The sequence below is a fragment of the Mesocricetus auratus genome, unplaced genomic scaffold (genome assembly GCF_017639785.1).
Source record: "Mesocricetus auratus isolate SY011 unplaced genomic scaffold, BCM_Maur_2.0 Super-Scaffold_100041, whole genome shotgun sequence".
Taxonomy (NCBI): Eukaryota; Metazoa; Chordata; class Mammalia; order Rodentia; family Cricetidae; genus Mesocricetus; species Mesocricetus auratus.
Window position 1 is genome coordinate 476,742 of NW_024429218.1, and position 12,341 is coordinate 489,082.

The 12,341-nt window shown below is 43.0% G+C and overlaps 1 protein-coding gene and 1 long non-coding RNA gene across 5 annotated transcripts in view; one reads left to right on the forward strand and one right to left on the reverse strand.

Moving 5' to 3' along the window:
- The window catches only part of Large1 (LARGE xylosyl- and glucuronyltransferase 1), a 459,671-nt gene that overhangs the window by 273,135 nt on the left and 174,195 nt on the right, over window positions 1–12,341 (reverse strand). The window lies entirely within an intron of this gene.
- Window positions 10,549–11,931, forward strand: LOC110342347. The gene is made up of 3 exons (XR_002384390.2): window positions 10,549–10,835; window positions 10,944–11,027; window positions 11,733–11,931. It is a non-coding gene; the product is annotated as an uncharacterized LOC110342347 (long non-coding RNA).

Consider the following 12,341-nt stretch of genomic DNA (forward strand, 5'->3'; position numbering starts at 1 on the left):
CACATAATTGTTGCAAAACAAGTACCTGCTTGGGGACAATGATTGCCAATTTTTATGTGTCAACTTGACTGGGCCATGAAGTTCCCAGACATTTGGTGTTTTGATGATTGCTTTTCTAAAAATGAGATAAACATTTGTGTCAGTCTAGCGAATAAAGAAGAAATCCTTCTCCAAGGTGGGTGAGTCTCATCCAATTAGTAAAAAACTAGGGGGACTGGTTAGAACTGAAGAAGAAAAGTCATCCTTGCCTGACCACTTCTGAGCCTGGATGTCAGATGTCACCTGCCTACACATTCAACAGAAGGAACAAAAACACTTGCTCTGCCAGGTCTTAGGCTGCCGGCATGTGGGCTGGACTGGTGCACTGCCTCTCCTTGACCACAGGCCTCCAGACTGCATGGCAGCTAGGTGCTAGCGCAACTTAAGCTTCAACCTCCAGTTTGCTGACTACCTGCATGTCTGCCAGGGGTTTCGTGAGTTTAGTCAATCGTGTACATGCATTCTCATTCTCTCTCTCTCTCTCTCTCTCTCTCTCTCTCTCTCTCTCTCTCTCTCTCTCTCTCTCTCTCTCTCTCTCTCTCTCTCTCTCTCCTCACCCCCTTGTGGGTTGTGTGTGTGTGTGTGGGCGCTCGCGCAGGCACTCTCATGAAAGTGTGTCTAAGAACAATCCCATACATGGTTCTGCTTCTCTGGATGCCCTTGACTAATACAAGGACCACGATGATGTACAGGCCCCACTCTGAAGGATGCCGCCTGGCACTAGTCTCCAGCTGCAAGCCCTGGCACCTTTGCTGTATTTAACAGGGGTGTGAAGAAGAAACAGAGGGAAGGGCTTGTAAATATGTAAAGAGCTATGAAAAACACAGGCCTAATATATCTCAAACTACCTGTTATTTAATGAGAAATTATAATAGTTCATATTGAAGGAAGAAGGACAGAAACCTGAGGTCATCAGTAAAATCAAAGAAGCGGAGAGAATGGCATTAAAAATAACTGAGCTTAAATGATGGCCTTCTGTTTACTAGTTAACAGACTTAACCAACATACTGCGTTTTTCTCTACCACATTTTCACCAGAGCTAAGGCTATGTTACCCAACGTTGGCTCTTGGCTGAGATCATGAAATGTCTTTCTTCCCTCTCTCTCCTGTCTCACCCCTCGCCCTTTGCTGCCTGTTGCCCTTCCCCCAGAGTCTGTTGTTTCAATATGCAATCTTTTGCACACACAGTACATCTCTGTATGACAACGTGTACACATGTGTTGATCTAGTTCAGCCCATTTCCAGTTAAAAATGGCAAACAAGACATTTTTAAAAACCCCAGTTGACAACTGCTTTCTCCAGCCACCAGAACTTGTGAACAATCAAGAACTTTATCATCAGATTTCAGTCTCTGAATCCAGTCAAGATGAATGCTCTGAATTAAGAATCAAAACATCTAAGATTCAGAAAAAAGAGGGAAAATTGAAAAGCAATCTCTGTGTGGTGAAATGACAGGGATTAGAGACCTGCTGCCCGAAATGTCCTAAGTGGTAATGGACATCAATTTGTCTGTGTTGACTATCCAGAAATGTCTATGGAGGGAGGGAGTGCTAGCATGGCAAATGACATAGGATCAGTCATGCACTTATAAATGGACACAGCTGCAGGACTCATTTCCAGATTGGGGCAGTTTTGGAAGATCCTCTGGCTCTTCTCATCACACCTTGAATGTAGGCACCAAAATCCTCCATTCAAAGTCAGCCTTGAAGAAAGCTGTCCTCCTGCATGGTTCTGTAGGCAATGAAGACACTATATCCTAACCTTTATAGGACAAGACTTCCAACGAAAGTGGCTATGTCCTACAAGAATCTGATTCATAAAAAATAAGGAGGAACCCAGACTTGGAGATCTTTTGTGTCCAAGGTCTATAGGACTTTGTCCAAAATCATCATATTGGTCTCCTTGGTTGATCCCCTGCCTCAAATATCTCCTTAATCTCAGAGCTTCCCATATATATCTAATGAACTAATATCTTTCATTCTTATATCTATCACATTGGCAGTTTGAGAATTTTCAGAAGTAAATCCATCACTTCAAGGTCAAGAATGATTCTTGTGCATTCATGAGGCTCCTCAACACCCCCATAAAAGCTACATACAACCATATATGCCTGTATTTCTAGCACTGAGAGGTGGGGTGGGGGTGAAACAAAGGAGGATCACTGGGGCTTGCTGGCCATTCAGCCTAACAGAAAAATTGGGAGCCCTAGGTTCGATGAAAAGAGACTTTGTCTGCAAGGAATAAGTAGAGAATAATAAAGCAAGACACCCAATGCCTTCTCTGGCCTCCTCACATGCACACACAGACACTCATATACACATACTCTACATAAATATATATCACAAACTGTCATTCCTCTGCTAATATACAGTAAACATGCTGCTGTATATGCAGGGTTTATCCAGATGAGTGAGCTCAAAGCCTCTGGAAGTGAGAGGCCTCTGGTTATCAGCTCAGAAAGCAGCCCTGCATGAGACTCTCACATGTAACCAAGGTAGAGAAACACTGTCCTGTGCATCATGCCAGATCCTTTAGCTCAGGTGAAAAGAAGGCTTTCACACGGTCCCCTTCAGTGCAGCGTGGTTCTCATCAGGATCCTCTGCCCTTGCCTCAGTTTCTCCTACATTCTTAAAGCAGCTCCTGTTAAATGAACAGGAGTGTCCCTACATCCTGGTTGTGGTAACTGAATGAGAATATCCTTCACAGGTTCAGATGCTTGAATACTCGGGCCCCAGTTGATGGCACCCTTCAGGTCATATGGCTTTGCTAGAAGTATGTCACTGGGGGCAGGCAGTCTTTGAAGTTTCAAGCAATGGCATTCTCACTTCTTGTTCTCTGGTTATGGCTTCAGATGAGCTCTTGCTTCCTGTACCTGCTATCATGCCTTCCCTACACCATCATGGACGCTGGAATCATAAACCCAAACAAACTTTCTTATACAAGATGCTTTGACCATGGTGTTTCATCACGGCAACAGAAAAGTGGCTAAGACGATGGTATTATAGCTCCTCAGATTCATGGGCCATTTGGTTCCCCTAATCTTCTTCCCATCTAGATTAGAGTGTTGTCTATGAAGCAGGTCCAGTTGCCAGGCAGCTATGCTTTCCTCTGGGATGAGCACAGCACCGCGATACACAAAATTTTCCAATCTCTCCTTGTACAGGAGGCCATGTTCACGAAGCACCTTGTCATTTTAAAAAACACAATAACCTCCTTGAAATACAGAGCCACTTCAAAATGTAAAACATATAAAACGCTGAAGCCAAAGTCATTTTAGAAAACATTCAAAAGCTCAAGTTGATCTTAAAAGTTTCACTCAAAATGCAGCATGTTCCCCAAACACTCTTGTGAGAGCTGAGTGTGTTAATACCACACCAACTTTTGCACTTGTAGGCAGTGTGTGCACCAGGGTGACTCACAGGTACACTTTAAGCTACACCATGATTTGAAGTCCTAAAAGCTTCCAGAAGCATGCACCACATGTGCAGTGGGAAGGCAAATGGCAACATGACCCACAGGTACTGCTTGATTATTATGGGTAAACAGGGAATGTTTCCACCAAAGATCTTTCTGCAGTGATTTTCTGGAAGATATCTTTAGGAAAGAAGGGAGGGAGGGAGGGAGGGAGGGAGGGAGGGAGGGAGGGAGGGAGGGAGGGAGGGAGGGAGGGAGGGAGGGAGGGAGGGAGGGAGGGAGGGAAGGAGGAGGGAAGGAGGGAGGGAAGAAAGGAAGCCAGGAAGAAAAGAAAAGCAGGCTTGAGTTCTAAAGAAGACCTCAGGAATCTTCTGGCAGAGGGAGAATGACAGGAAGAAAAGACCTCCTAAGCTTCAAAAAGGAATCTTCTATCACTATGCCAAGGAAGGAGCTCTGGATTCCAATCGGACTAATATGTAGAATGAGCTCTATTCTCTCCCTCATGAAACTATTTTCAAGAATTTTCTCTTAAAGGATTTCATTAAGTGGACATAACAGACATTTTTAACACCAATCTCCTGGATCCATAGCTTGGGTTTTACCTTGAGGACTGTCCTCAGGATCAACAATCAGAGGATTTTTCGGTTTTGTTTTGTTTCCTCCCCCTACTTTCTGATTTAATGATATTAAACTTTGCAATTCTTGGTCAAATACCCCAAGTTCAGAAAGGTGGAAGCAGGTAGTCTTCAATAGACTGTGCTTCTAGCAGGGCAGATAAATCAACCTGCTTCTAAATGTGACCAATTCTTTCAGTGGTCAAGGAAAATGAGAACAATCAGAAGACATGTGTGAGGAGCAGTCAAGTTGCCACCAGGGAAGACAAGCGAGCACTGTCTATAGTCAAGTTACGTCCTTGGCAGTTGAGTCATGTCTTCCATGTCACCATGAGGCAGTTTAACAAACAGCCATTGGTAGGGAAAGAGAAGAAAATATTCCATAAGCTGCAACTACACATTCACCCCAAATCCTTAGAACTGACCAGTGAAACCACAACAAATTCACACTCCAGTCCTTTGGGCCACTCACTGTCTTTACTTACATCAATACCAATTCCTTTTAGCATAACCTCAAGGACATTACTTATTTGAGCAGAGGACATACTGTTTGCAGGCAAGGAAACAGCCATGCACTGTGCCCAATTCAGTGTGTCTTCTTCTATACAAGTGTAGCTGCTGGATACAACCTTCTCTGATATTAGGCCGCGAGAACCACAAATTGCTTTGCCATCTCTGAAAAATAAGTACCAAGGCTCCCTGACTCTTGACCATGAAAGAGATGCAGAAATATTCTAGGGTTTCTATATTCTTCACCCTTCACCTACCACTGCCCTTTTTGTTCAGAAACACTCAAGAGGAAAGATTATATAAATGTTTCCCCACTGACCTAAGTTTTAACAAGTCTTTCCAATAAACATATATTGTTTTCTAAGAAATATTCAGCCCTTTTATAATCTAAAACTGTTTCTAACAGTAGTAAGTCACATGTGCTGAGAAGCATATTTTACAGTAAAAAGCTATGCAAAATAGTCTGATGAATATGTGTGTGTGTGTGTGTGTGTGTGAGTACATGTGTTTCTTTATAGATTAAGTCTAGAACAAATCCAGCAAGCCACATGGAATGATTCCTGAACAAGGTTTTAAATTTTCCTTTTCAATCATCATACTTGGGCTGTGAAAAAATATGCTTTTCCAGTTTATGATCCTCTGGCATGAACTTCAAATCCCAATCCTTCAGTACTCAAAATTGATTAGAATGATTTTTTTAAGGGAGACTATGGGCAGTAACATCCAATTCCTATCATAAAGAGATGCAGAACAGAATGGCAAGCAGCACACAAACTGACCAACCTCTGATGCCATCCACTCCTGCTTATAAAGTATAGCACACTCCAGCAAAACCCAGACCTTCAGAGAAGGGCCAAGAACTCCTACAAATTAAAGTCCAAGCTGCTTACCATCTAAGGGTGCTTGCTGCTCTTTCAGAAGACATTTTTAGTTCCCAGGACCCATGTTTGGGGCCCGCAAACACCAGCTCCCGATGATCTAATGGCCCCTTTTGACTTTTGTGAGCACTTATACTCACTTGGGCATACAGACACAGACGCACACATGTAAATAAAATGAGATCTATATTTTAAAAGTGAGGGTTCAATAGTGAACTAAGATGTAGCTCAGTTGGTAGACAGCTTGCCTAGACTGCAGGCAGCCCTGGTTCTATTCTCAGTAACATATAATCTGGCTTTTGTGGTACACACTTAGAATTCTAACACTTTGGTGGTGAAGACGTATCATCCCTGACTAATGATTGAGCTTGGGAAGATTCCTGTTACTCTTTACTGGTGCCATATGAGGACTGTACTACTATGCTTTCTCTCCTAGCATGTGATGGGGATGAGAAAATAGTCCTCTCAGATTTTGATAAACCTTCTTTCAGTTGAAGGTCACAAATGATTGGGACTGAAAGAGTCAATCTGAAGAGGAAAAGGAGCAAAAGGCATGGGAGTCCTTCCTCATCTATGTTACAGTCAGTTTTGATGTCTGATCATTGGAAATTATACACCAGAAGATTCCTTCCCATCTCCTTTGTGTGTGCATGTAGGAATGGCATGTGAATGCATGAGCAAGTGTGTGCATTTGAGTTTGGAAACATGAGTTTACTCTGAGTATCTACATTGACTGTGCTCTATCATATATTTGGAGGCAGCATCTTTTCCTAAACTGAAAGCTCACTGATGAGATAATGAAGCTAGTCAGCTTGTTCTAGGATCCCCTATCTCCCGCCACTCTATGTCCCACCTCCAGAAAGCTGGGATTTCAAGCAGGCTGCCACACATACCCTGTATTTGTTTTTGTGGATGCTGGGGATCTAACCTCAAGTACTCACATTTGTGCTCTAAGAGTTTTCTGCACTAAGCTATCCCCCTAACCTATCGCTACTAACTTCCTGTAAATGAGCACTCACATAGGTGATGGTGACCCCATCAGCAGACCTTACAGTATTGGTGACGGCTGACTTGAACCATCTTCACAAGACCCTCTGATAGTTCTTATCTCTTCTCCAGTCAACTGGCTTTGCCATAGATCACAAGACCCCATCATCCTTGCTTGCTTGTAAATGCCAAGCTGTGTGCAGGCTACCATTCACTGCTCATCTGGGAGCTAAACCAAGTAAGACACTGCGAAGAAGGGCTTTGAATCATCAGGAAGACCTTGATATCAAAGACAGATAGGGCTCCATTGGCATTGATTAATGTTTGTGATGACTACAAAGCTACCCCAAGGCACTGTGGGAGGCTGCCACACACAATACTTTGCTACATTCCAAACAGAAACAGAAGCAAGCCTTTTTGTGTGTCAGCTGCTATAAATTGCCATGCCACCTAAAACAATTCTATTGTGTTCAGCCCGATTATAAATTAAAAACAAGATGAAGCTTGCCTGGACAACCTTTACCCCATTGTCACCTTAACTAACATTAGAGATAGATACCAATTAGCGAGAGTTACAGTGTCAGAGAAAGACAAGAAGGGGACATATCAGTTATTTAGTCCACAAATTCAAATAAGCCCTCTCCAGGAAACCAAAAATGAAGGATGGATTTTTATTAGGGTAGACTAGGAAAGAAGGAAACAGGAGATTTTTATCAGGGTTGAGCTTAACAGCATGTCATTGTATCAGAATGGCACTGCACATATTACATAGGGAAAGATACATGTTTCGCTAATATATTCTGCTAATACCCACTAATCTCTAAATCTGTCATCTTTACACTGTACAGATGGTGATTTTTTTCCTTCTTTGGGGATTTTATAATAAAGTGGTTGCAAACATCTTATAAAATGAAGAAAAAAACTAAGAACTCATTTAAAAATATTTACTGTTATTATTTTCAATTGTGTATATCTGTGTGGTGATATGTATACATGAATGCAGTCCAGAAGATAGTTTTCAATCCCATGTAGCTGGATTTACAGCTGGCTGTGAACCATGTAAGAGCAGTGGATGCTTATAACCACTGAAGCTCTACCCCAGCCCTAAAACTCTTGGCTCTACTTCCATGTGAAGCAAAACTGGGATGGGGGGGTGTAGAAACCTTGAAAGACACCCAGGTGGTAGAACCTGCAATGCTAGATCATAATGATCTTATTTCCTCGTCCCAAGGAGAAGAGTAACTAGAACAGGTACCCACATGACTCAGAGCCAGTGCCAGGGTCATAAGGTGCACACTGCAGGAGGGGTTATGGTTTAAGAGTTTCTAGACCTTCAGGAATTGCTAATGAATCGCCTGCACACCATAATCCAATCTTCAGAAATATGTGAGCTAAGTTCCAGAGAAATGGAATGAACATGGGGAAGTAGATCTATGTCATTTATAGATTTTACAACTTGGTGAATTAACACTAAATTGTTTAACACCAGCTCAAGAATCCTTCCTAGGACTCTTAACCTGTTGAAGGAGAGCTGGCCCGACATTTCTCTCATAGAACCTAGATTTCCAGGGCTTTATAGCCTACCGATGGTGGCAGGGGAAAGTGCCTGCCTGGACAGCCCCTTTGTCTAGAAATGACTGTCTTCTACTATACATCGTGCCTATATCTGCAACCTGCTTCACACTGTGATTCAGCACAAGTCAGCTGGTTGCTTGTTGGAGCAGGGATGATGAAAAGCACTTCCTGCTGGTGATGTCACTATGATTGCTGTTGCAGCAGAGCACTGAATTCCCCTCTTCATATCGCATACGCTGCACATCAGAAATATATTAAGACATTAATTCTTTCTTGAGATTATACCTTGAACATGAACTTAAAGCTGTGCTCTCACCTCTGTTCTAATCATTTAACTTTTTCTTAGATGCTCGCAATGGCCACCTAGCCACTTACCACAATTCCCTCCATGTATTTGCCATGAACTGACACGACATTTAACCAGTGTCACCAGGTAGCCACATCACTCTCTTCCTCAGGCTTTTCCACAGTTATCATCAAATGTAAAGCCAGGCCCAAAGACTTTCAGTGGCTCATAAGCAATTACCTGGCCTCAGCTATCTATCTGACCTCCATGCTGTCCCATGTGTCCTTTGTGTCTGCCACACTGTGTTGGGGGAAGTCTTATGCCAATAAAGCACTGTCTGGCCAATAGGGAATCTAGATAGGAGGGACTAGGAATCCGGGAGGATTCTGGGAAGGAGAAACACAGGAGAGTCAAAATGTAACGCCATGGGGTAGGAGCCCGGAACTATTCTCCGGTAAGAGACATACTTAGATTAACAATTATGGGGTAATTACTTAAAGCAGAGCTAGCCAGTAAGAGACAAGCAAGGCCAACAGCTTCATAATTAATATAGCCTCCTGTGTGTTTATTTGGGACTGATGCCGATCTAGAACCAGGCAGGCAGGAAGGCTTCTCTCAAAGAAAAAGCTTCTCTTAACAACACTGGCTTTCTGGATGTTTCCTAGCAATGTTTACCTGGGGACTGATGGCTCTGACCCTTTCAGCGGGAATCTGCTTTAACACCACTCCCTAAGAAGCAGCTGACAAGCCACCTTGGGAGCACTGCCCATGCCCACCCTGAAGCCCTGGGTCTCTCCTCCACCCCTGGCACATCTTCCACTGCAAAACATACCAGAGCTCTCTCCAATATGATTGTTTCTGTTCCCTTTCCCTTTATCTGTCTTTACCTCTGAAGCACAAATTCAACAGTGGCATTGTCTTCTGTGAACTGAACCTGTTGAATCCACCATGAGCACCAGGACCTAGAAACAATCACATACTAGGTAACAGGCAGACCCAAGTATCAAAATCTGGAACGTAAGTAAGTAATTACTGGACTTGTCCACTTACTAGAACCAGATTGAAATGAGAATGGGCATTACACTTCTCTTACTGCCTGGATGAATCTAACACATAACCCAATTTAACTGTCTCAATTCTGAGGCAGGTTTTGTTGTCAATATAGTAAAAAGAAAGAAACAAAAGCCTGCTGAGCTTGAGTAACTTACCACATATATGCTCTTTCTACAGTTCATTGCACATTCTGCCTCTAGATAGCACTTAGCAGAAAACAGAGGTTGCACTTTCCAGCAACAAGGTGGGAACATCTCACTACACACAGAAGATCTGAAGGATAGTTTCACTAAGAATCTGCAAAGTGAAGAAATTCCTATAAAATGATGAGAGCTTTTCTTACAGTCCACTGATCTCCACGCAGGTTCAGAAACATCAAGGGAGTGTGACAGAGACAGCCCACTATGCTATGAGATGCCCCAGATGGTGAGTACAGTTGCAGAAGATTGGAAAGGCAAAGGCAAAAGGATTACCAGCCTGACATCCTAACCACGCCAACTAAGGCACCCCGTGAACTTCTAATAGTAAGCTGTGGGAACCTGGGCGATTCTACAGCTGTAAGCAACACTGCTCCTACAAATAGATCTGGATCTCCTGTGCCTCTTGAGCATCTAACCCAGGAGAAGGGTGGGTAGGGGCAGGATACTAAAGAGCTCAGGGAGACTCAGCTGCCAGGTTCAGGTCAGGCAGGAGGAGTGAATGGGTAAAAATCAGAGCCCAGGATTTGCAATCACCAGAGTATTCAGAGGCTGATCTGAGGCATCAGGCTCCAGGGGTACCCACAAATGGTTAACACACAGTCTTCTCTGATGAGTAGTTTCAGCTGCTCATCAATAGAATCTCCAGCTGATAATTATTAAGTAAAACTTGAGGCTTACATTTGCATATGTAAAGCACACTTCCCTCAGAAGCCACAATGGGAGGGAGAATGTGCTTCCTGATTGTACAGCATGAGGATAAAGATGGGTGGGGATCCAGCCTGTGCTGCATGTGTTGCTCCATGCTAATCAAGCCAGATATTCAGCAGAAATGTATCCCACATCCCAAAATATGCCATTTGTCAAAATCCAGAGCTCACAGAAGAGATTGCTCTCTAGAGATTTGAAGGAGGGTGCATTTCACAATGAGAAGCTCTGAGGGTGGTGATTACCAGGATGGGTGCATGCTAGCGCATACCCTGCCCACTCACACACCTGGGCTCACTCACTGAATTATGAAGCAGGGCCAACTTCCTCTAGAAAACTTGCATCCCTGCCACTGACTCCCAACTTTCATCTCTGCTCTGTGCCTGCCCATGGAGTTGCTTCAGCACTGAAGAGCAAGTTAGATGGAGATGCCAGGAACGCTGCCTTCACCTCATTTGATGGGTTACTACTAACCCTGCTACATTTATCATGGCCTATGAGGAGGATATCTTGAAAGAGCATGGCTCTCCTTCTCTAGGGAAGTATACCAGAGGACGCCAACATGTTCACAAGGGTAAATAGAGCACTGTCCTTAACATGCATCAAAAATCAGCAAGAAGCACACAGTGAGGACATAATAATAGTAAAAGAATTAACTATGGTTTTCTTTGTCCTTGATAAGTTTGTGACCTTCCTGGTGCCCTGCCACCCTTCTCTGAAAAAACAAGAAAAGAATGCTTTGTATCATGAATTCAGTTTTAAAAAGGTAAAACTATAAGCATGCATCAATCTGCCAATCTTCTGCTTTGGGACAGAAGCCTTTCCTGTCAGGATATGATAAAGATCTGTCGTTTTTATACAAAACATAAAGAGGTTGACAAACACATCCAGTTTAGGTTTCTTGAATGTACAGTTTAAATGTAAGACATTTTTTTTACAAAGATCTACCATAACAGGCATAATAATGTATTAAAATGACTTTTGCTCATTACACAATTTAGTTGGTAGCATGAGTTATGTCAGATGGTTCAAGAAAGTAGGCTCCTGGCAGGGCTACTCCATTCACAGTGGACACTGAAGGGAATTCTGACAGAAAAAACTGCTATTGCATATGTTCTTACATGAAGATGACTTGAGACTCTCCTGCTGAGAATTTCCCAGAGGTCCTATAGGGAAGAATGAGTAAAAACACACACAGCTTGATGTCTTTTTCTTCCCTGGCTGGGTACTCAGTAAGAGCAAAAGGTCTCACAGTTGTCTGCTGTACTGGTCAAAGAGCTTTTTTCTGTAACCCACAGATGTTGGCTCTGAAACAGCCACCTATGTACTTCTGATAAAATAACTGTCTCCATGTGGTGGCTCATATTGTCAGCCTGACAGAACCTATAATCACATGGAGGACGGGTCTCTGGTCTTGCATGTGAGGAACTGTCTTGATTATGTTAACTGATGAGGAATATTCATTCTCTAGGCAAAGGATCCTGGACTGTAGAAAGCAAAGAAAAGTGGGCTGAGCTCTAGCATGCAGCCATCATTTCTCTCTATTCCTGAGCATGGACACAATGTGACCAAATCCTTCAAGCTCCAGATGTGGAAATTTCCAATTTATGATGTACTGTAGCCTGGATCTATGGACCCAAATAAATTCTTTCTTCCTTATGCTGCTTTTGTTAGGGTATTTTATCACAGCAATAGGAAAAGACATTAAGGAACTCTACATGGTGGAAAACTATGAGACCAAACTCACAGAATCCTATGCTCATATGCCTGTCTCTTACATAAACTAATGCAAACATGGAGGATTACCACTGTGCAATCTTCATGATGTAATAGAGACCCAGAGGACAACAGGCTCCTGCTGAACGTCCCTCGGAATATATGGAAGGGAATCTGAAGCAGTCAAATCCTAGACTGTGATAGTTTCTATTCCGTGCAATTGTTCCTGGGATACAGTATCATACTGAAACCAGACTAGCCCAAGTACTTAATAGCATTGAAGAATCAGAGGCTCAGGTTTCTATGAATGGTTTTAAGCCCTTGTGAAAAACCCTTCAGCAGACCTCTGTCCTTCCTCATGAGA